The 12241-nt window shown below is 35.3% G+C and overlaps 1 non-coding gene across 1 annotated transcript; it reads left to right on the plus strand.

Annotated features, from left to right (window-relative positions):
• The first annotated feature begins 8019 nt into the window (after nucleotides 1-8019).
• LOC144343776 (U2 spliceosomal RNA) lies at nucleotides 8020-8209 on the plus strand. Its single transcript, XR_013419051.1, has one exon. It is a non-coding gene; the product is annotated as a U2 spliceosomal RNA (small nuclear RNA).
• The last annotated feature ends 4032 nt before the right edge of the window (nucleotides 8210-12241 follow it).

Raw genomic sequence — 12241 nt, forward strand, 5'->3', positions numbered from 1 at the left:
ATGTTGCAAAATTGACTTGCCAACAATGTTAGATCATAGCTATACATTTGAATATGCTGTTAGTTGTCACGATTACAATAGTAAAAAGTCATCTAACTATAACACATTGTCTATACTAGTCAACAGCAAAATAATCAGTAAGTCAATGGCACAGAAAATTTCAGGGTCAGGCCCAAGGTACAGTCAATGAAGCTGGCTTATGATAGAGGTGACATTGATGGACTTACCAGAATACTTACAGAAAAAATAGATGATATTGTGAGAGTTACAAACAGAATCATCTTAAATATATATGAATATTTCAATAAAAAGTGATGGTTATTTTTTATTTAAAAACATGTGTTTTCGCCATGCAAATATAAAATTGTTATTATATCAAGCAAAATCTAACTGAAGAACACACTAATATAAATTACACAATAATTGTTATTTTGTATATATATATACTATATCAATAAAAATACAAGTTACTTTGTATGAATCATTGTGTTACTTGCATGTGAGCAATTATTGGTATGGAAATTTTGTTTGATGGTCCTGCTATATTGAATAAATCAAATAGTTACATTACTTATTTAATTTTATCTCTGCTAAAAGTCATCATTTTCTGGTGCTTTAGAATGAAAAATTGGTCATCCTCCATTCACAAACTCTATACACCTATTCCCATTACAGGTATAAAATGAGTAGCCTGAGGGGTCTAGTTTTATAACTATCATAACATACTAGCTCATAGTTCGATCAGGTGATTAGTCTATATGAATCTAAAATTTGGTACGTTTAAGATGCACCGTATTTGGACAATAAAATTAACTTTTTAAAATTTGCCCCCCCCCCAACTTACTGGTTATTATACAGAAACTGATAAAATGGCGTCCGTATATTATTTCAACATCACACAAAGAGGAATATTCACTCCTATAATTTGAAAACGAGTATGGTTACCACCATTTTTTTTCTTGCGCATGTAATTGTCATATGTCCAGCTCCCCACATGTGAAATATGATTAAATTGTCATTGGTTTTGGGAATTTTGTGAGTTCACCAATTTCAGATTTTTTTTGTTCAGCTAGGGTTATTCAAACAGTCGATAGTTTTGATTACTATGGTACCACATATCTGTTTAAAATAAAAGTTTTTGATAATTTTGCCAATTATCATTTAAGTAAACGGAGATTTATTATTTGCTGTGGTAAGTGATACACGATATGATATACCTGTTTTGTCCAGGCTTGGTGAGCCATAATAAAGTGGCGTTACCATGGAAACGAGTGCGGTGACGCCATATTTTTATTAGCAATTTCGAAACCCCCAATATAGAAGAATGCTTATACAAAGTTTGGTATAATTGACATGGGTTTTGAAATTGTCATATATTGGAACGCTGTACCTTAACTTCCTGACTGTACCAAAAATTATGCATATTACAAATAAAAAAAACAAATTCTTTATATCAGAGATCCATGTATGCTTATTTCTAACTCCAGACTCTTCTATACTGTAAAGCATATCATAACATTTACGGTGATATCTATTATGGAGCATGTTAATTAATTTTGCCCAATATTTTGCACAAACAGTTGTTTATTAGACGAGGTATCCCATTTTTCTGGATTCGTTCGAGGCAATCATACTGTCGAAATCCCCAAATTTCAGCACCATATGATAAAATTGGCAAAATCTTGGAGTCAAAAAGTTGAAAAATACATCATAATTTAGGGACCTGTTTTGTCACTTATTTTCATAATGGCAAACATGGCATTTTTGGCTTGTTCTGCTAAAACCTTTGTTGCTGTTGACCATAGACGTTTACAAGAAAAATCAACCCCAAGATAATTATAGTAGGTAACTGCCTCGATTTCATCACCTTTATAAAACCATTTTTCATTTTTAGACAAGTGACCACTAGCTTTAAAAAACACAACTTTAGTTTGTTTCCTATCCACTGTCATTTTCCACCTGTCACAGTAACTACTTATTATTTTAAGTAATCTTTGCAACCCGATAACCGTATCTAAAAACATTGCTACATCATCTGCAAATAATAAGCAGAAAAGTTTCACAGGGTCGGGGAAGAGCTGTCTGACATGATAATTGCGTTGCGTTGCTGCAATTCAAAGAACAGTTCGTTTATGAAAAGGAAAATAAAAAGGGCTTAGCATGCAGCATTGCTGAACGCCGACAGAACAGTCGAAATATTCGGTTTCTCCATTTGGGGGCGGACACAAGATTTCACGTTTGAATATATGCTGGACAATATTTTAAACATTTTCCCGTTTATACACCCTTTAGCAGAATATACCACAACCTTTGTCTATCAACAGTGTCAAAAGCCTTCGAAAAATCGAAGAACGCACAATAAAATTTTCACCGTTTTCTGGTAATGTACTTATGAATAATTGACAGCGTGATAAAAATGTTATCAAACGTTGGGTAACCCTTTCTGAATCCCGCCTGTGCTTCGTCGATCTTTCCAAGTGCTTCTGCCCCAAAATACAGCCGTCTAATTAGCATCGAAGTAAAAATTTAACCAAATATACTGAGCATGGAGATTGCTCTATAATTCCCTGGGTCATCGGTGGACCTTTTTTTATATATTGGAATGACAATTGCTCTTGACCAGACGTTTGGGAATTTTCCTGATTCAAATATTTGGTTTAAAATAATGTTTAAAATGTGGGAAAAGAGTTTTTAAAGAATTTGCCAATCAGCTCGTCGGAACCTGCAGATTTACTATTTTTAATACTAGTAATGCTATGACTAATTTCGTCAGCTGTGATAGACCCATTTAGGATATTCCCATAGTGCTAGGTTGAAATTCGTCAACTAATTTAAGTAGATCCTGGAACTCGTCTGCAAGAGCAAAGTTATCCTCTGCCTTATCACCTGTAAAGAGCGTACTAAAGTAGTCATACCATTTAGCAGGTGTGATAGGCAGATTTGGTTTGGCAGAGAAAGGGTTATTTGGTTGTCTAAATGACGACCAAAACAGATTTGTATCAGCGCATATCAAATGTGACTTGATTTGATCTATATGTTGGTGTTTTTTGTCCCGGCAAACATACACAAACCTTTTACTCATTAAGTGGTATTCATGTAAATGAGTTGGGTTATTGGTATTACGGAATTCGTATAACAATCTGTATTTCTCTTTTTTATGTTGTTTACAATCATTGTCAAACCAAGGTGGTTGTTCTGTATATGTGTTTGACATTTTCTTTATCATACCACAGTTATCAGCTACAGATCGATTCAAGTCTTCAATTATATTAACAGATACGTCTGTATGAGATTTACATTTTCAGAAATCGGGTTTAACCCATTTTGTATTTCCTCGGTATATAATTTGCTCATACAATTTGCATTGACATAAAATTGTTTATGTACAGACCCCTGTATACTAAATACAAGTGGGAGATGATCAGACTCTGTACGGGACATAATAAAGAAATCAGTGATATCAGTAAATAAAGGTGTCGACACAAGAACATAGTCAACAAGGCGTGCCCCGTTACTTGAGATACACGTAAAGTAACCAACACATACATCGCTGCCTACTATACCATTCAAAATATGCAAATTGTGTGAGCAGCAAAGAGATAACAAAGTACGACCAAAATTTTTAGAAATGTTATCTTTTGTTGCGCTTGGAATGTTGAAGGTCACCGTTTAAAATCAATTTGCGTCATCAACTTAAATAAAATGGTGATCAAACAATTTTCAAATAATTCAATTCCATTTCGTGATTCATGATTATCATACAGTGTTGCATTTTGGGGAGGTATATAAACATCACAATAGATGATATCTTTATCAAAGCCAAACAATTCTTTTTGGAAAGGAAAAAATAAGCAATCATGAAGGCCAGTTTTGATACATTTAACATGGTGAATCAAATTATTTCTAATTAGTGTTAAGACACCTCCAAAAAATCGAAAATCGATTACTGACTTTCGCGGTCTAATACGATTGTACACTTTAAACCCATGAAAAAATCAGAAAGATTCGACAGATTCAGGCCAGGTTTCTGTTAAAGAAATAACATCATATGATAGTAAAAAGTTTATGAATTCGGGAGACTGAAGTTTATATTTTAATCCTCTGATATTCCAAGAAATAACGTTTATTTTCGTCGGGTTTTGGCCGGATTCCTATTCGGCAATATTGTCGACCAGCACATTTTCTCCAGTGCTCAGGGTTTGTTTTTGTGTTCGAGGTCGAGTAGGTGGTCGTCGGTCTTCTTTTCTTTGGATCTGATTTGATGACAGTGCCCTATCAGAATCCTAAACAATTTAGCTCTTTTAAAATATCCCTTTTCCCGTCTGACTTCAATTTTCCCAGTATTTCATTTTGGCGCCTCATCAAATCATTCTTTTTGCACTGGACGGACAGTGAGTGCAAGTAGCTTATCATCGGAATAGTGAAATTTCGCAATAATTGGACGTGTACGGCCCTGAATCGGAGTGTTCGGCACTCTTTGTGCACGGACAATATTCCGTTTAACCCATACTTTTTCAGTGATACTTTCATTTAATAAGTTTAATACTTTGACCTTACAGTCTTCGAACAACAGGCCGTCAGCTTCAGCGATTCCATGGAGTTTTACAATATCTGTCCGAGAAAATGACCCCTGTCTATGAGCATCGGCATCTAAAATATCTATACGTTTGATGATTTCGTCCAGCTTTTCGTTTATCACTGTACAGTCAAGATCTTGAATATTACTATTTTCGGAAATTTCTCCAACTTCATCCTTCAATATATTCACTGTGACATTGTAGCTTCGTCACCTTTTCACAGTTGTCTTGGCGCGCGTGAACAGAGGACCCACTGAACCATATGAAGTTAACGTAGCTAGTGACACATGTACGAATAGATCCGAAGTACATAACGTACACAGTTTTATGGTTTTAAAATTGAGTCCTCAATATGTAGTGCGCCCTCAGTGTTGGATTCAATCTGACACAAACTTATCTGGAATTCTAAAAATGAACACGGAACTAAATAGTTAGCATACAATATGTATTCCTTGATACAATATATAGAATGAAACGAAAATCATGAATGTTCGTTCTTAGTAGCCCCACAGAAAAAAATGAGTTAGTTTTTAAACATATTCGATATTCAATACTTTCATTAAGTCTAAATAAATATAATTTTTTGTTAGTTCACCATTCTTAAATAGTCCACCACATGTTATAATACATAATTTTTAATTATCGTTATATTGTTTAATAAAGAAGACTGTCAGTAGAAATAAGTAACACACAGGCGTGTTTGAGTACTGTGTTTGGGAAATTATAAACCCCTGTAATAATAATAATAATAATAATAATAATAATAATAATAGTAATAATAATAATAATAATAATATGGTTATCACATACTGCAAAATGTTTCTAAAGGCAGCACGTAATTATATCAGCCGACTTTTATGTCGTATCTTGATTTCATGTCATGTGCCATATACCTCCTGGGTCATCTCCCATCTCAATGTTTTCGTTATTTTCTTCCATTTCCATTTCCCGGCGTATTTTGTGCTTTTTATTACGGGCTGCCCGTTTTGTGTTATCCTTGCCTCGTTCCGAGCGTCGGGAGCGTGATATGTCAAAGCACATAAATAGAATCGAGACACATAATGCGAATACCACCAAGAGAAGGCCATTGTATAACAGCCATCCTATGAAGACAGTAAATATATATATTTGAGTTATGTTTAGTGTCGATATTATTCAAACAAAAAAATAGGAATATAAATAATAATATTTAAGATATGTTATAATAATATGTAAGATTATATAATAATATTTCAGAAAACATTAAAATGTCTGACTCAGTTTTAATTATTTTGTATTTACCTTTCAAATCGTCACCGTGTTTGTCCATAACAATTGTCACCAAATTTGTGGTATAGTTCACATTCAAAGCATTATCTATATACAAAAAGAGCAAAGTAAATAAGCGGCAAATTATTCTTAGTTCAACTCTCCACACGGAAGTTAGGGTTGTAGTACGGTCGTTCATATGATTTAGTGCCCTAATATGATGCTCCCAATTCGCTGTTGCAAATTGTATTCTGATTGCTCACAAGACAATGTGTTGCCTGCCAAGTTTGAAAGAAATCGGCCAACCAAAAACAATCACAGAGTTAATACATGACGACGACATACATGCGATTATAAACGGATTGCAAACAAGACATGGACTCTCATCAAATCATGGCACTATTGTTACGGGTATTTAATCACTTGATATTTCCTACAGGAAACCTCATTATGATATTTAGTAAATACAATATTGTCATGATTGTTTAGATATGTAAATGCAGTAATTTGTGTCCATACCGCCGGAGAATACACCGCGCCAAAAACTTTCATACTCTAAAACTAGGGGAACTTTGTGACGTAAATGCCCCATAGTGTAAACTTAATATTAAATAATTCATAAACACTCGTTCCAGGGCTATAAACTATATGCAAATCAGACTAGCATTTATATTTATATGAGGTAATTAGACAAGACGAAACATGGTAGGAGTTGGGTCGAATTCAATTTCACGTATATATTGATGTTCCATATTTAATTATTTCAAAATATAAGTGGTGAAAAACGCATGCATAAACTTATGTTGACCTTTATATTGACAGGCTGTGTTTTCATCGTCTAAACTTCCCACTTACCAACAAAATAGTAGTTACGATTAATTTCTGTAAAAAATATCGCTAATGTTCAAACCATGCAATTTTGTTTAACCAAGTCAGGTTGTTTTAGCGACATACATACATCGATGGGTTCATTCTGATCTGGACATATTTCCATGAGGTTTCATTCGAATACAATATATCGACTGTATATTAGACAGACGTGTACATCGATATCAGTCAATAAAGCAATTGTGTATTAGACAGACGTGAGTGCATCAGACAATGAAACGACTGTCAATTAGACAGACGTATTTGCATTAGACAATGAAGCAACTGTACATCTGACAGACATGTGTGCAATATACAATGAAGCAACTGTAGATTTGACATATATGTGTGCATTAGACAATGGAGTCAGTGTACATTCGACAGAAATGTGTGCAACAGACAATAAAATCAGTGTACATTGGACGGACTTGTGTGCAACATTCAATGGAGCAACTGTACATTATACAGACATGTGTGCAACAGTCAATGAAGCATATAGCGTGCAATGTCATATCAATTATTGGCATGTAAGCGTAAAATAGCATGAATGTTGTTAATAAATTGTATATTAGACAGACGTGTACATCGATATCAGTCAATAAAGCAATTGTGCATTAGACAGACATGAGTGCATCAGACAATGAAGCGACTGTCAATTAGACAGACGTATTTGCATTAGACAATGAAGCAACTGTATATCTGACAGACATGTGTGCAACAGTCAATAAAGCAACTGTACATTAGATAGACATGTATGCAACAGTCAATGAAACAACTGTACATTAGACAGGCATGAGTACAACAGTCAATGAAGCAACTGTACTTTTAACAGAGCCGTATGTAACAGTCAATAAAGCAACTGTACATTAGAAAGACATGTGTGCAACGATCAATGAGGCAACTTTTCATTTAACAACTATATGTGTGCATCAGACAATGAAGTCAGTGTACATTAGACGGACATGTATGCAACAGTGAATGAAGCAACTGTACATTAGACAGACATGTGTGCAACAGTCAATGGAGCAACTGTACTTTAGACAGAAATGTGAGCAACAGTCAATGAGGCAACTGTACATTAGACAGACCTGTATGCAACAGTCAATGAAACAACTGTACATTAGACAGACATGTGTGCATTAGACAGTAAAGCAACTGTACAATAGACAGACATGTGTGCAACAGTCAATGAAGTGAGTGTGCATTTGACAGATATATGTGCATCAGACAATGAAGTCAGTGTACATTAGACAGACATGTATGCAGTAGACAATGAAGCAACTGTACATTAGACAGACTTGTGTGCAACAGTCAATGAAGCGACTGTACATCTGACAGATTTGTTAGCAACAGTCAATGAAGCAACTGTACATTAGATAGACATATCTGATACGTTGCGCATTGAGAAACTCGATATTAAACTGATTTTTGAACACAGGCCATGGAATAGGGGCTTGCTCCGTCCTGGCCACGGATTGACTCAATATTGCAGTAATTCTGGGAATGGTCCACCTCATAAACAATTTAATATCAGAATAAAACTAATCAACCCTTTGCGTCACTCGTTTTGTGCATTTAAAAAAAAGACATGTGTACTGCAGTCAATGAAGCAACTGTACATTAGACAGACATGTGTACAGCAGTCAATGAAGCAGCAGTACATTAAAAAGACATTTTTGAATCAGACTATGAAGTCAGTGTATATTAGACGGACATGTGTGTAATGGACAATGAAGCAACGTCAGTGTACATTAGACAGATATGAATCAGACAATGAAGTCAGTGTACATTAGAAGGACATGTGTGCAATGGACAATGAAGCAACTGTACCTTAGACAGACATGTGTGCAACAGTCAATGAAGCAATTGTACATTAGACAGACATGTGCGCAATAGACAATGAAGCAACTGTACATTAGACAGACTTGTGCTGAACAGTCAATGAAGCAACTGTAGATTAGACAGACATGTATACAACAACCGAAGAAGCAACTGTACATTAAACAGATATTTTTGCACCAGACAATGAAGTCAGTGTATATTAGACGGACATGTGTGCAATGAACAATTAATCAACTGCACTTTAGACAGACTTGTGCTGAACAGTCAATGAAGCAGCTGTACGTTAGACAGACATGTATACTGCAATCAATGAAGCAACTGTACGTTAGACAGACATGTGTGCAACATTCAATGAAGCAACTGTAGATTTGACATATATGTGTGCATCAGACAATGGAGTCAGTGTACATTCGACAGAAATGTGTGCAACAGACAATAAAATCAGTGTACATTCGACGGACTTGTGTGCAACATTCAATGAAGCAACTGTACATTATACAGACATTTGTGCAACAGTCAATGAAGCATGTAGCGTGCAATGTCATATCAATTATTGGCATGTAAGCGTAAAATAGCATGCATGTTGTTAATAAATTCATTTCATGATTGAATACCAATTGGTGTCGTATTTGTTACTGCTCCCGTAGTCTCAAAATATGTATTGTTCGTCACACCAAGAGTAGAATGTATAATATCTGCCGCCGATTTCTTTGTTGTGGGTGAGGTTGAAAACTCAGTTGTAATGTCTGATTGATAAACATTTTCAACAGTACTAGCTGAAAGATATAAAGACACGAGGGTGATTTCTTCTGAGAATATAGTTATAATGTATTCCAATTATTGGAGGGATCAGACCATATTAGTTGTAGCATACACATACTAATATGTAGCATATAACAGACATGACGGTCAACCACCTTGAAACAGCTTGTATAAAAAGTGCATGTGCAAATGTGTTACATGATGTATGTGTAAAGTTTGAACAGTCCAGCTTTGTTAGCAATATGGCTTCAAAACAGCACTCGTTAAAAATGGCCACAAATCATGCATTACGGTTCAACTATGTCCAATGGTCATATTTTCATGCAGGGCCGAAATCCAGTTCTTGAATGGCAGGAATACTTGATTTTGATGTTTTTTATAACTAAAATGGCCGCGATTCGGCCATCCCGAATTATATCATGAAACAGAAGCATATGCCCATGCATGATATGATATATCTGCCAAGTTGGAATCAGTCAAAGATTGTAAGAGATATGATCCGAGAAATGCATTTGTTAAAACAAAATTGTAGCAGGTCATTTTTAATCTGATCTGAAAAATAAATTGATATGCATCACGGTACCATTGTGTTCAACGTATGTATAAATTTAAACAGAATATGTTCATGCACAACCTAGATCCCCTTCCTTAATGATGAATATTAATTGTCGTAAAATGGCTACATATAATATAATTCAGCCATTTTTTATCTTAACATGAAACAAAGGCATGCAAGATATGAAGTATGATGTATATGTGAAGTTCCAAATTTGTTCTAAGCATGTTGAATATATGGATTCGAAACTGCATTTTTCAAAAAAATTTACGTGCATCATGACCCCATTGTTTAATAAATGATACAACGCTAAACTATATCCATCGACATACGACTGCCATATGCTACAGAAATGGTGAAATGTGTAATCCTGATGCACCTAAATTGAATCATGAAATGTATGTGCATGTGGGGGATATAATGTCTGGTCAGTATCAGTGAAGTTTGAACTTAATCGGTACATAAGTAACTAGTCGACACATTTGACAAATCATTCTAACAGCTGACAGCTGGTTCTACAAAAAATAATACAAAAATACAAAACACTACATCATCAAAATAGAAAGGCTTGAACCTACATGTTATGTAAAGTGCGCACATCAAACATAGGCACATTAACGACACAAATCATGTAAGAACAATCTATGAACAGTAAGCACCAGTACATTTTCATCAAGTCAGCCTGCTGTTTTCGAGCAGCTTAATGAGCCGACTTTGCTAGTTAGCTCAGATCAATCGATTTTAAAATGTTTATGATTGTGATGAATTGCTGATGTATAATGTGCAGATGCAATCGGCCAACCCATTGTCCTCGATTGTTTTTCTGTGAGTGACATCTTCTCTATTTGTCGAGACTGCCTTCAGGTTGGTGGAGCCCTTATGTTCAAGGTTTTTTAAACCATTTTAATTCCATGCCTTAATTCGTCATCATCAGTGTTCAGAGAATAAATTCAATCTTATCTATTTTTTAAAACCTCACTATGTTTGACATCTGTAAGGCTGTTCCAACATCGACTGAGGCACTCAGTGTGAAAGCGTTTTAACTTTCCCCAGGTTTCAAATATTTTTTTTCTGTAGGGCAGCACCAGGTTTTCTGTTATGTGTGTCTGTAAATGGCAGGGCATTGTAATAGTCTCAACCAGACTATCTGTCCTGGCGAATAAGTCATTTAAAGTCGTCGTCATCTTCAATTGCATCGGATTGATATGCTATCACAGCCATTTTTCTGCTATGTTTGACGTGTAAATTATTACTCCAAATTAAAAAAAAACAAGGCTATGAGTCAGTTTGGTCACAAGCACAAACCTGGCACGTTCACATGAAATCTCCTTAAGGTTAAAGATGTTTGTCAATTAGTTACCATCATCAACTATCCAGTGAAAATTGACCAGAGTCAGCAGTTTCTGTTTTTTTTTTGGTTTCGAAACCTATATATGTCATCATTTTTCAAGGAGTTGCATGTTTGGTATTTACTGCCACCATTACGACAATTTCGCTGTGGTGCAAAACCTGAGCTATTCCCTCATGAAAAAGACCTCAATCGATAAGTTCAGTGGGAATGAGGTTATATCGATTTATATCCACTCTGGAAACCTGTAAAATAGCAAAAGTACACCTAGCACCAAGGCATTGCCACAGTGCATGCTATCATAATTGTGTATGCTTATGACAAATGTTTCTACTTCATACTGTACTTTGAATCTTCAAGTCTCACATACCGCCAGGGAGCACTTGGGGACCTCTTTGAGTATGACCTGATGTTAAATAATCTAGGCCACAGACGATTTCATCGCTAGCAAGTACAACATTGTCACCCAGCCTGAACTGGGCTTTAAAATAGATAAGTTGTATGAATGTGTCCTGCATCACCGCAAGTTCAGCCAAGTGCTGAATAACACAATGTGGATCATGAAATTCAATTCAATGTTCCTCTTACAGCATGACAGGAGGTACTTCCATGGTGACCATGTGCATAGTCACACATCATCTTACATCAACGACTAATATCTTTTAAACAATTAGAGCTAGATAAAGATTATTTCTATATCCAAAATGTATGTCTCTTACTGATGAAAACGGGTTTGTCAAAATCATAGGGCAATTGTGAAAAATGATTAGTGGAAAGCTCAAAGCTGTGCATTAGGAGCATAAACAACACGATTCACCTGCAGACCAGCTCAAGCAACATAAACTGCTTTGTCTAGTAAACAATGTGAGCATCTAGATTAATGATTAGCATAATCAGCAAAGGCGAGCACATACATTTCAGGTTTTCTCGAATAGCTATATACAACATTGTTAAAATTGGGCTAATGTGAGAGCAGACACAAAGTTCTAGGACCACTTGCAACAAGTTTATAACCACTGAACATTCATTCTTGAGGCTCTG

Source organism: Saccoglossus kowalevskii, chromosome 5 (genome assembly GCF_978046115.1).
Source record: "Saccoglossus kowalevskii chromosome 5, keSacKowa6.1, whole genome shotgun sequence".
Classification (NCBI taxonomy): domain Eukaryota; kingdom Metazoa; phylum Hemichordata; class Enteropneusta; family Harrimaniidae; genus Saccoglossus; species Saccoglossus kowalevskii.